This window comes from Geotrypetes seraphini, chromosome 7 (assembly GCF_902459505.1).
Source record: "Geotrypetes seraphini chromosome 7, aGeoSer1.1, whole genome shotgun sequence".
Taxonomy (NCBI): domain Eukaryota; kingdom Metazoa; phylum Chordata; class Amphibia; order Gymnophiona; family Dermophiidae; genus Geotrypetes; species Geotrypetes seraphini.
The window spans coordinates 128,477,906-128,488,489 of record NC_047090.1 but is presented as its reverse complement, the minus strand read 5'-3'; positions in this window follow the sequence as shown (position 1 = coordinate 128,488,489).

The following is a 10,584-nucleotide window of genomic DNA, read 5'->3' as shown; positions in this document are numbered from 1 at the left end:
AAGCTTTGTGAATCGCTGTTTGCCTGCCAAAAGCTTTGTGAATCGCTGCTTGCCTGCTTAAAGCTCTAAAAGCTACCAAAAGCTTTGTGAATCGCTGATTGCCTGCTTAAAGCTCTAAAAGCTGCCAAAAGCTTTGTGAATCGCTGTTTGCCTGCCAAAAGCTTTATGAATCGCTGCTTGCCTGCTTAAAGCTCTAAAAGCGGCCAAAAGCTTTGTGAATCGCTGTTTGCCTGTGAAAAGTTTTGTGAATCGCTGCTTGCCTGCTTAAAGCTCTAAAAGCTGCCAAAAGTTTTGTGAATCGCTGCTTGTCTGCCAAAAGCTTTGTGAATCGCTGCTTGCCTGCTTAAAGCTCTAAAAGCTACCAAAAGCTTTGTGAATCGCTGCTTGCCTGCTTAAAGCTCTAAAAGCTGCCAAAAGCTTTGTGAATCGCTGTTTGCCTGCCAAAAGCTTTATGAATCGCTGCTTGCCTGCTTAAAGCTCTAAAAGCTGCCAAAAGCTTTGTGAATCGCTGTTTGCCTGTGAAAAGTTTTGTGAATCGCTGCTTGCCTGCTTAAAGCTCTAAAAGCTGCCAAAAGTTTTGTGAATCGCTGCTTGTCTGCCAAAAGCTTTGTGAATCGCTGCTTGTCTGCTTAAAGCTCTAAAAGCTGCCAAAAGTTTTGTGAATCGCTGCTTGTCTGCCAAAAGTTTTGTGAATCGCTGCTTGTCTGCTTAAAGCTCTAAAAGCTGCCAAAAGTTTTGTGAATCGCTGCTTGTCTGCCAAAAGCTTTGTGAATCGCTGCTTGTCTGCTTAAAGCTCTAAAAGCTGCCAAAAGTTTTGTGAATCGCTGCTTGTCTGCCAAAATCTTTGTGAATCGCTGTTTGCCTGTTAAAAGTTTTGTGAATCGCTGCTTGCCTGCTTAAAGCTCTAAAAGCTGCCAAAAGCTTTGTGAATCGCTGCTTGCCTGCTTAAAGCTCTAAAAGCTGCCAAAAGCTTTGTGAATCGCTGTTTGCCTGCCAAAAGCTTTGTGAATCGCTGCTTGCCTGCTTAAAGCTCTAAGAGTTGCCAAAAGCTTTGTGAATCGCTGTTTGCCTGCCAAAAGCTTTGTGAATCGCTGCTTGCCTGCTTAAAGCTCTAAAAGCTGCCAAAAGCTTTGTGAATCGCTGTTTGCCTGTCAAAAGTTTTGTGAATCGCTGCTTGCCTGCTTAAAGCTCTAAAAGCTGCCAAAAGCTTTGTGAATCGCTGCTTGCCTGCTTAAAGCTCTAAAAGCTGCCAAAAGCTTTGTGAATCGCTGCTTGCCTGCCAAAAGTTTTGTGAATCGCTGCTTGCCTGCTTAAAGCTCTAAAAGCTGCCAAAAGCTTTGTGAATCGCTGCTTGCCTGCTTAAAGCTCTAAAAGCTGCCAAAAGCTTTGTGAATCGCTGCTTGCCTGCTTAAAGCTCTAAAAGCTGCCAAAAGCTTTGTGAATCGCTGTTTGCCTGCCAAAAGCTTTGTGAATCGCTGCTTGCCTGCTTAAAGCTCTAAAAGCTGCCAAAAGCTTTGTGAATCGCTGTTTGCCTGCCAAAAGCTTTGTCAATCGCTGCTTGCCTGCTTAAAGCTCTAAAAGTTGCCAAAAGCTTTGTGAATCGCTGTTTGCCTGCCAAAAGCTTTGTGAATCGCTGCTTGCCTGCTTAAAGCTCTAAAAGCTGCCAAAAGCTTTGTGAATCGCTGTTTGCCTGTCAAAAGTTTTGTGAATCGCTGCTTGCCTGCTTAATGCTCTAAAAGCTGCCAAAAGCTTTGTGAATCGCTGCTTGCCTGCTTAAAGCTCTAAAAGCTGCCAAAAGCTTTGTGAATCGCTGCTTGCCTGCTTAAAGCTCTAAAAGCTGCCAAAAGCTTTGTGAATCGCTGCTTGCCTGTCAAAAGTTTTGTGAATCGCTGCTTGCCTGCTTAAAGCTCTAAAAGCTGCCAAAAGTTTTGTGAATCGCTGCTTGTCTGCCAAAAGCTTTGTGAATCGCTGCTTGTCTGCTTAAAGCTCTAAAAGCTGTCAAAAGTTTTGTGAATCGCTGCTTGTCTGCCAAAAGTTTTGTGAATCGCTGCTTGTCTGCTTAAAGCTCTAAAAGCTGCCAAAAGTTTTGTGAATCGCTGCTTGTCTGCCAAAAGCTTTGTGAATCGCTGCTTGTCTGCTTAAAGCTCTAAAAGCTGCCAAAAGTTTTGTGAATCGCTGCTTGTCTGCCAAAAGCTTTGTGAATCGCTGTTTGCCTGTTAAAAGTTTTGTGAATCGCTGCTTGCCTGCTTAAAGCTCTAAAAGCTGCCAAAAGCTTTGTGAATCGCTGCTTGCCTGCTTAAAGCTCTAAAAGCTGCCAAAAGCTTTGTGAATCGCTGTTTGCCTGCCAAAAGCTTTGTGAATCGCTGCTTGCCTGCTTAAAGCTCTAAAAGTTGCCAAAAGCTTTGTGAATCGCTGTTTGCCTGCCAAAAGCTTTGTGAATCGCTGCTTGCCTGCTTAAAGCTCTAAAAGCTGCCAAAAGCTTTGTGAATCGCTGTTTGTCTGTCAAAAGTTTTGTGAATCGCTGCTTGCCTGCTTAAAGCTCTAAAAGCTGCCAAAAGCTTTGTGAATCGCTGCTTGCCTGCTTAAAGCTCTAAAAGCTGCCAAAAGCTTTGTGAATCGCTGCTTGCCTGTCAAAAGTTTTGTGAATCGCTGCTTGCCTGCTTAAAGCTCTAAAAGCTGCCAAAAGCTTTGTGAATCGCTGCTTGCCTGCTTAAAGCTCTAAAAGCTGCCAAAAGCTTTGTGAATCGCTGCTTGCCTGCTTAAAGCTCTAAAAGCTGCCAAAAGCTTTGTGAATCGCTGTTTGCCTGCCAAAAGCTTTGTGAATCGCTGCTTGCCTGCTTAAAGCTCTAAAAGCTGCCAAAAGCTTTGTGAATCGCTGTTTGCCTGCCAAAAGCTTTGTGAATCGCTGCTTGCCTGCTTAAAGCTCTAAAAGCTACCAAAAGCTTTGTGAATCGCTGCTTGCCTGCTTAAGCTCTAAAAGCTGCCAAAGCTTTGTGAATCGCTGTTTGCCTGCCAAAAGCTTTATGAATCGCTGCTTGCCTGCTTAAAGCTCTAAAAGCTGCCAAAAGCTTTGTGAATCGCTGTTTGCCTGTGAAAAGTTTTGTGAATCGCTGCTTGCCTGCTTAAAGCTCTAAAAGCTGCCAAAAGTTTTGTGAATCGCTGCTTGTCTGCCAAAAGCTTTGTGAATCGCTGCTTGTCTGCTTAAAGCTCTAAAAGCTGCCAAAAGTTTTGTGAATCGCTGCTTGTCTGCCAAAAGTTTTGTGAATCGCTGCTTGTCTGCTTAAAGCTCTAAAAGCTGCCAAAAGTTTTGTGAATCGCTGCTTGTCTGCCAAAAGCTTTGTGAATCGCTGCTTGTCTGCTTAAAGCTCTAAAAGCTGCCAAAAGTTTTGTGAATCGCTGCTTGTCTGCCAAAAGCTTTGTGAATCGCTGTTTGCCTGTTAAAAGTTTTGTGAATCGCTGCTTGCCTGCTTAAAGCTCTAAAAGCTGCCAAAAGCTTTGTGAATCGCTGCTTGCCTGCTTAAAGCTCTAAAAGCTGCCAAAAGCTTTGTGAATCGCTGTTTGCCTGCCAAAAGCTTTGTGAATCGCTGCTTGCCTGCTTAAAGCTCTAAAAGTTGCCAAAAGCTTTGTGAATCGCTGTTTGCCTGCCAAAAGCTTTGTGAATCGCTGCTTGCCTGCTTAAAGCTCTAAAAGCTGCCAAAAGCTTTGTGAATCGCTGTTTGCCTGTCAAAAGTTTTGTGAATCGCTGCTTGCCTGCTTAAAGCTCTAAAAGCTGCCAAAAGCTTTGTGAATCGCTGCTTGCCTGCTTAAAGCTCTAAAAGCTGCCAAAAGCTTTGTGAATCGCTGCTTGCCTGTCAAAAGTTTTGTGAATCGCTGCTTGCCTGCTTAAAGCTCTAAAAGCTGCCAAAAGTTTTGTGAATCGCTGCTTGTCTGCCAAAAGCTTTGTGAATCGCTGTTTGCCTGTCAAAAGTTTTGTGAATCGCTGCTTGCCTGCTTAAAGCTCTAAAAGCTGCCAAAAGCTTTGTGAATCGCTGCTTGCCTGCTTAAAGCTCTAAAAGCTGCCAACAGCTTTATGAATCGCTGTTTGCCTGCCAAAAGCTTTGTGAATCGCTGCTTGCCTGCTTAAAGCTCTAAAAGCTGCCAAAAGTTTTGTGAATCGCTGCTTGTCTGCCAAAAGCTTTGTGAATCGCTGCTTGCCTGCTTAAAGCTCTAAAAGCTGCCAAAAGTTTTGTGAATCGCTGCTTGTCTGCCAAAAGTTTTGTGAATCGCTGCTTGTCTGCCAAAAGCTTTGTGAATCGCTGTTTGCCTGTCAAAAGTTTTGTGAATCGCTGATTGCCTGGTTAAAGCTCTAAAAGCTGCCAAAAGCTTTGTGAATCGCTGCTTGCCTGCTTAAAGCTCTAAAAGCTGCCAAAAGCTTTGTGAATCGCTGCTTGCCTGCTTAAAGCTCTAAAAGCTGCCAAAAGCTTTGTGAATCGCTGTTTGCCTGCCAAAAGCTTTGTGAATCGCTGCTTGCCTGCTTAAAGCTCTAAAAGCTGCCAAAAGCTTTGTGAATCGCTGTTTGCCTGCCAAAAGCTTTGTGAATCGCTGCTTGCCTGCTTAAAGCTCTAAAAGCTACCAAAAGCTTTGTGAATCGCTGCTTGCCTGCTTAAAGCTCTAAAAGCTGCCAAAAGCTTTGTGAATCGCTGTTTGCCTGCCAAAAGCTTTATGAATCGCTGCTTGCCTGCTTAAAGCTCTAAAAGCTGCCAAAAGCTTTGTGAATCGCTGCTTGTCTGCCAAAAGTTTTGTGAATCGCTGCTTGTCTGCCAAAAGCTTTGTGAATCGCTGTTTGCCTGTCAAAAGTTTTGTGAATCGCTGCTTGCCTGCTTAAAGCTCTAAAAGCTGCCAAAAGCTTTGTGAATCGCTGCTTGCCTGCTTAAAGCTCTAAAAGCTGCCAAAAGCTTTGTGAATCGCTGTTTGCCTGCCAAAAGCTTTGTGAATCGCTGCTTGCCTGCTTAAAGCTCTAAAAGCTGCCAAAAGCTTTGTGAATCGCTGTTTGCCTGCCAAAAGCTTTGTGAATCGCTGCTTGCCTGCTTAAAGCTCTAAAAGCTGCCAAAAGCTTTGTGAATCGCTGTTTGCCTGTCAAAAGTTTTGTGAATCGCTGCTTGCCTGCTTAAAGCTCTAAAAGCTGCCAAAAGCTTTGTGAATCGCTGTTTGCCTGCCAAAAGCTTTGTGAATCGCTGCTTGCCTGCTTAAAGCTCTAAAAGCTGCCAAAAGCTTTGTGAATCGCTGCTTGCCTGCTTAAAGCTCTAAAAGCTGCCAAAAGCTTTGTGAATCGCTGCTTGCCTGCTTAAAGCTCTAAAAGTTGCCAAAAGCTTTGTGAATCGCTGTTTGCCTGCCAAAAGCTTTGTGAATCGCTGCTTGCCTGCTTAAAGCTCTAAAAGCTGCCAAAAGTTTTGTGAATCGCTGCTTGTCTGCCAAAAGCTTTGTGAATCGCTGCTTGCCTGCTTAAAGCTCTAAAAGCTGCCAAAAGTTTTGTGAATCGCTGCTTGTCTGCCAAAAGTTTTGTGAATCGCTGCTTGTCTGCCAAAAGCTTTGTGAATCGCTGTTTGCCTGTCAAAAGTTTTGTGAATCGCTGCTTGCCTGCTTAAAGCTCTAAAAGCTGCCAAATGCTTTGTGAATCGCTGCTTGCCTGCTTAAAGCTCTAAAAGCTGCCAAAAGCTTTGTGAATCGCTGCTTGCCTGCTTAAAGCTCTAAAAGCTGCCAAAAGCTTTGTGAATCGCTGTTTGCCTGCCAAAAGCTTTGTGAATCGCTGCTTGCCTGCTTAAAGCTCTAAAAGCTGCCAAAAGCTTTGTGAATCGCTGTTTGCCTGCCAAAAGCTTTGTGAATCGCTGCTTGCCTGCTTAAAGCTCTAAAAGCTACCAAAAGCTTTGTGAATCGCTGCTTGCCTGCTTAAAGCTCTAAAAGCTGCCAAAAGCTTTGTGAATCGCTGTTTGCCTGCCAAAAGCTTTATGAATCGCTGCTTGCCTGCTTAAAGCTCTAAAAGCTGCCAAAAGCTTTGTGAATCGCTGTTTGCCTGTGAAAAGTTTTGTGAATCGCTGCTTGCCTGCTTAAAGCTCTAAAAGCTGCCAAAAGTTTTGTGAATCGCTGCTTGTCTGCCAAAAGCTTTGTGAATCGCTGCTTGCCTGCTTAAAGCTCTAAAAGCTGCCAAAAGTTTTGTGAATCGCTGCTTGTCTGCCAAAAGCTTTGTGAATCGCTGCTTGTCTGCTTAAAGCTCTAAAAGCTGCCAAAAGTTTTGTGAATCGCTGCTTGTCTGCCAAAAGTTTTGTGAATCGCTGCTTGTCTGCCAAAAGCTTTGTGAATCGCTGTTTGCCTGTCAAAAGTTTTGTGAATCGCTGCTTGCCTGCTTAAAGCTCTAAAAGCTGCCAAAAGCTTTGTGAATCGCTGCTTGCCTGCTTAAAGCTCTAAAAGCTGCCAAAAGCTTTGTGAATCGCTGCTTGTCTGCCAAAAGCTTTGTGAATCGCTGTTTGCCTGCCAAAAGCTTTGTGAATCGCTGCTTGCCTTCTTAAAGCTCTAAAAGCTGCCAAAAGCTTTGTGAATCGCTGTTTGCCTGCCAAAAGCTTTGTGAATCGCTGCTTGCCTGCTTAAAGCTCTAAAAGCTGCCAAAAGCTTTGTGAATCGCTGTTTGCCTGCCAAAAGCTTTGTGAATCGCTGCTTGCCTGCTTAAAGCTCTAAAAGCTGCCAAAAGCTTTGTGAATCGCTGCTTGCCTGCTTAAAGCTCTAAAAGCTGCCAAAAGCTTTGTGAATCGCTGTTTGCCTGCCAAAAGCTTTGTGAATCGCTGCTTGCCTGCTTATAGCTCTAAAAGCTGCCAAAAGCTTTGTGAATCGCTGTTTGCCTGTTAAAAGTTTTGTGAATCGCTGCTTGCCTGCTTAAAGCTCTAAAAGCTGCCAAAAGCTTTGTGAATCGCTGCTTGCCTGCTTAAAGCTCTAAAAGCTGCCAAAAGCTTTGTGAATCGCTGTTTGCCTGCCAAAAGCTTTGTGAATCGCTGCTTGCCTGCTTAAAGCTCTAAAAGCTGCCAAAAGCTTTGTGAATCGCTGCTTGCCTGCTTAAAGCTCTAAAAGCTGCCAAAAGCTTTGTGAATCGCTGCTTGCCTGCTTAAAGCTCTAAAAGCTGCCAAAAGCTTTGTGAATCGCTGCTTGCCTGCTTAAAGCTCTAAAAGCTGCCAAAAGCTTTGTGAATCGCTGTTTGCCTGCCAAAAGCTTTGTGAATCGCTGCTTGCCTGCTTAAAGCTCTAAAAGCTGCCAAAAGCTTTGTGAATCGCTGTTTGCCTGCCAAAAGCTTTGTGAATCGCTGCTTGCCTGCTTAAAGCTCTAAAAGCTGCCAAAAGCTTTGTGAATCGCTGTTTGCCTGCCAAAAGCTTTGTGAATCGCTGCTTGCCTGCTTAAAGCTCTAAAAGCTGCCAAAAGCTTTGTGAATCGCTGTTTGCCTGTTAAAAGTTTTGTGAATCGCTGCTTGCCTGCTTAAAGCTCTAAAAGCTGCCAAAAGCTTTGTGAATCGCTGCTTGCCTGCCAAAAGTTTTGTGAATCGCTGCTTGCCTGCTTAAAGCTCTAAAAGCTGCCAAAAGCTTTGTGAATCGCTGCTTGCCTGCCAAAAGTTTTGTGAATCGCTGCTTGCCTACTTAAAGCTCTGTATATTTCAAGCTCAATGCCATCCTTGCATGCTGCAGGGTTCCCTTGTGGAACTGGCACACAGACCAATCATGTCAGCTGTGTTTTCTGTTACTGGCACAGACTGTGCAATTAATTTGAATTTGGGATCAATTTTCAAAGTACACAAATTGGTATGAAACTCGTAAGTACTTTCCACCTGCAAACTTTTATAGTAGTAGTCTTTTCCAAAAACCGTGAATAACAGCTGAAAAGTTATTCATGGTTTTAATAGCAAAACTGTCTCTTACAAAAAACTGCAAATAACATATACATAAGTTATTTGTGGTTTTTCAATATTCGCGGCTATATCCGGAACTCATCAACTGCGAATACGGAGGAAGAAGTATAATAGCATACAGGTCTCTGTTATCACAGATGTGTACATTTGACATACTATCTTTGGTTTTTGATCAGAGAAAGATATGAACTCACGCTTGCATTGTCCAATTCATAGCAGAAAGTTTTATTTTCACATTTAAATCCTCATATAATTTTAGTTTGCATTTGGTAAAATATTTGTACTCAGAGTGGTAAAATGACAAAGAGTTTAATAGAGTGTTATAGATTAACTCCCCCTTTTATAAAACTGTAGTGCAGTGTTTAGCGCCAGCCATGGTGGTAACAGCTCTGATGCTCATAGAATTCTTATGAGCATCAGAGCTGTTACCACTGCGGCTTGCACTAAAAACCGTGCTACAGTTTTGTAAAAAAAAAAAAAATGTGTGTGTGTGTAAATTCTTGTTCCTCATACCCTGTCCTTAATAGTCATAAACAAATTAACCCTACTTTTACTAAACCACAATAGAGGTTTCTACTGTGGTCCGGAGCACAACAGTGCTGATTCTGCAAAATAGCGCCCAACATAAAACCACACCCACACCTAACATCCATAGCGCTTATTTTTTTTGAAAGCCGCCTAAATTGTTAGAGGCCTCCATCTTACAGAAGCCCGGTGCCAAAATTTAAATTATTGCCAATTAAAATCCTTAATTGGCCTTGTATGCTTATTAAGAACAACGCTTATCTTAATGGGCACTTTCATACGAGGCACGGAACATTAGGGGCTGCTTACAGAATTTGGGCCTTTAAACTTCCATCTTTAGCTGACCTTCTCAAAGTCTTCCAATCCATAAATACCCCCAATAACCTAACAGAAAGCATCCCTCCCATAATTCTCAAAAAATTATTTTCTATTTTCGGCCCATTTATACTGGAAATGGTAACCAAGAGTCTAACCTCCAACCTTGTCCCAAAAGTTTGGAAATCCGTACTAGTATTTCCAAAACTGAAAAATCAAAATCTAGATAATACATCACTGGCTAACTTTCGTCCTATTGCAAACCTTCCTCTTATCTCAAAATTTACGGAAAAAATAGTACATAATCAGCTTATAGAATTTATTGATAAATCCAACACGCTTCACCCTCACCAAACAGGGTTCCGTTCCAATCACTCCAGTGAATTATCTTTACTTGGTCTTATAACTACTATACATTACTTTCACGACCACCGAAAATCTGTTCTTCTTGTTTCTCTTGACTTATCCGCTGCCTTCGACACTATTGATCACTATCTTCTTATTGATCGTCTCAGGAACTGCGGTATCACAGGTTCAGCGCTTTCCTGGTTTATCTCATACTTTAATGAGCGAAACTTTAAAGTTCACTCTAAAGAGAAAACCTTACCACCTATTTTTCAAACTTACGGCGTTCCCCAAGGTTCTATTCTCTCCCCACTACTATTTAACATCTTCATTTCTCCTCTTGTCACCCTAGCTCAATCTATCGGCTTTACAATTTACGCATATACAGACGACATCCAACTACTTCACCCCGTCAATTCTACAAAAACAAACAAAATACAAGAAATTAATTATAAACTTGACAAAATCAGTGACTGGCTCCAAACTAACAAACTTTCCCTCAACATTAATAAATCCTGTGATATACTCTTCCCAATCAGGAACAACGAAACAATAACAGGAAAAATCTTTATTAAATCTTGCTCAGTAAAAATTGAACCAAAAATAAAACTTCTTGGAATAACCATAGACAAAGACCTAACCTTCCACGACCAGATAAGCTCTGTAGTAAAAACTTGCTTTTACAAACTAAGGCTCATCCGCTCTCTAACTTAAATCCTTGAAACTAATGCAATCACAACCCTTGTGCATTCACTGGTTATTTCTCATTTAGACTACTGTAATTACCTATATAATTGACTCCCACAAAAAGAATTATGTAGTTTACAGCTCATACAAAATACAGCAATCAAACTTATACATAAAGCAGGGAAATATAATATTACATTACATTACATTAGTGATTTCTATTCCATCATTAAATATGATCATGTAACTCCTCTCTTGAAAGAAGCTCATTGGTTACCCATCACACACCGTATCACCTATAAAATCTTAATGCTGGTTTTCAAAATTAAACTCTCACATCTTCCATCTTTTCTTGATATACTTATTATCCCTCTCTGTTCTCCTCGGACCCTCAGATCAGCCGATCAAACCTTGCTGGCCGTTCCTTCCATCAAAGAATTCTACTACACTAGGAAAATTAATTTCTTAGTAGCTGCTCCAACCTTATGGAATGCCATGCCACCTCAACTTCGTCAAGAAAATCTTCTCGATAAATTCAAGACCAAACTAAAAACCTTTCTTTATCAAGATGCATATCATAATCTCTAAATACTTCCCCAAAACCAGTCAAATTATCTCAACCGCTTTTACGAAGCAACCCTATCCCTGATGCTATATCTTCCCCCCTAATGCCACAGGAACATTTCTAAACTGAGGCCTAAGCCACAGGAGCATTTCTCAACTGAGGCCTAATGCCACAGGAATATGTCTCATCTGAGGCTAAGCCTATAGGAATATGACTTACCTGAAGA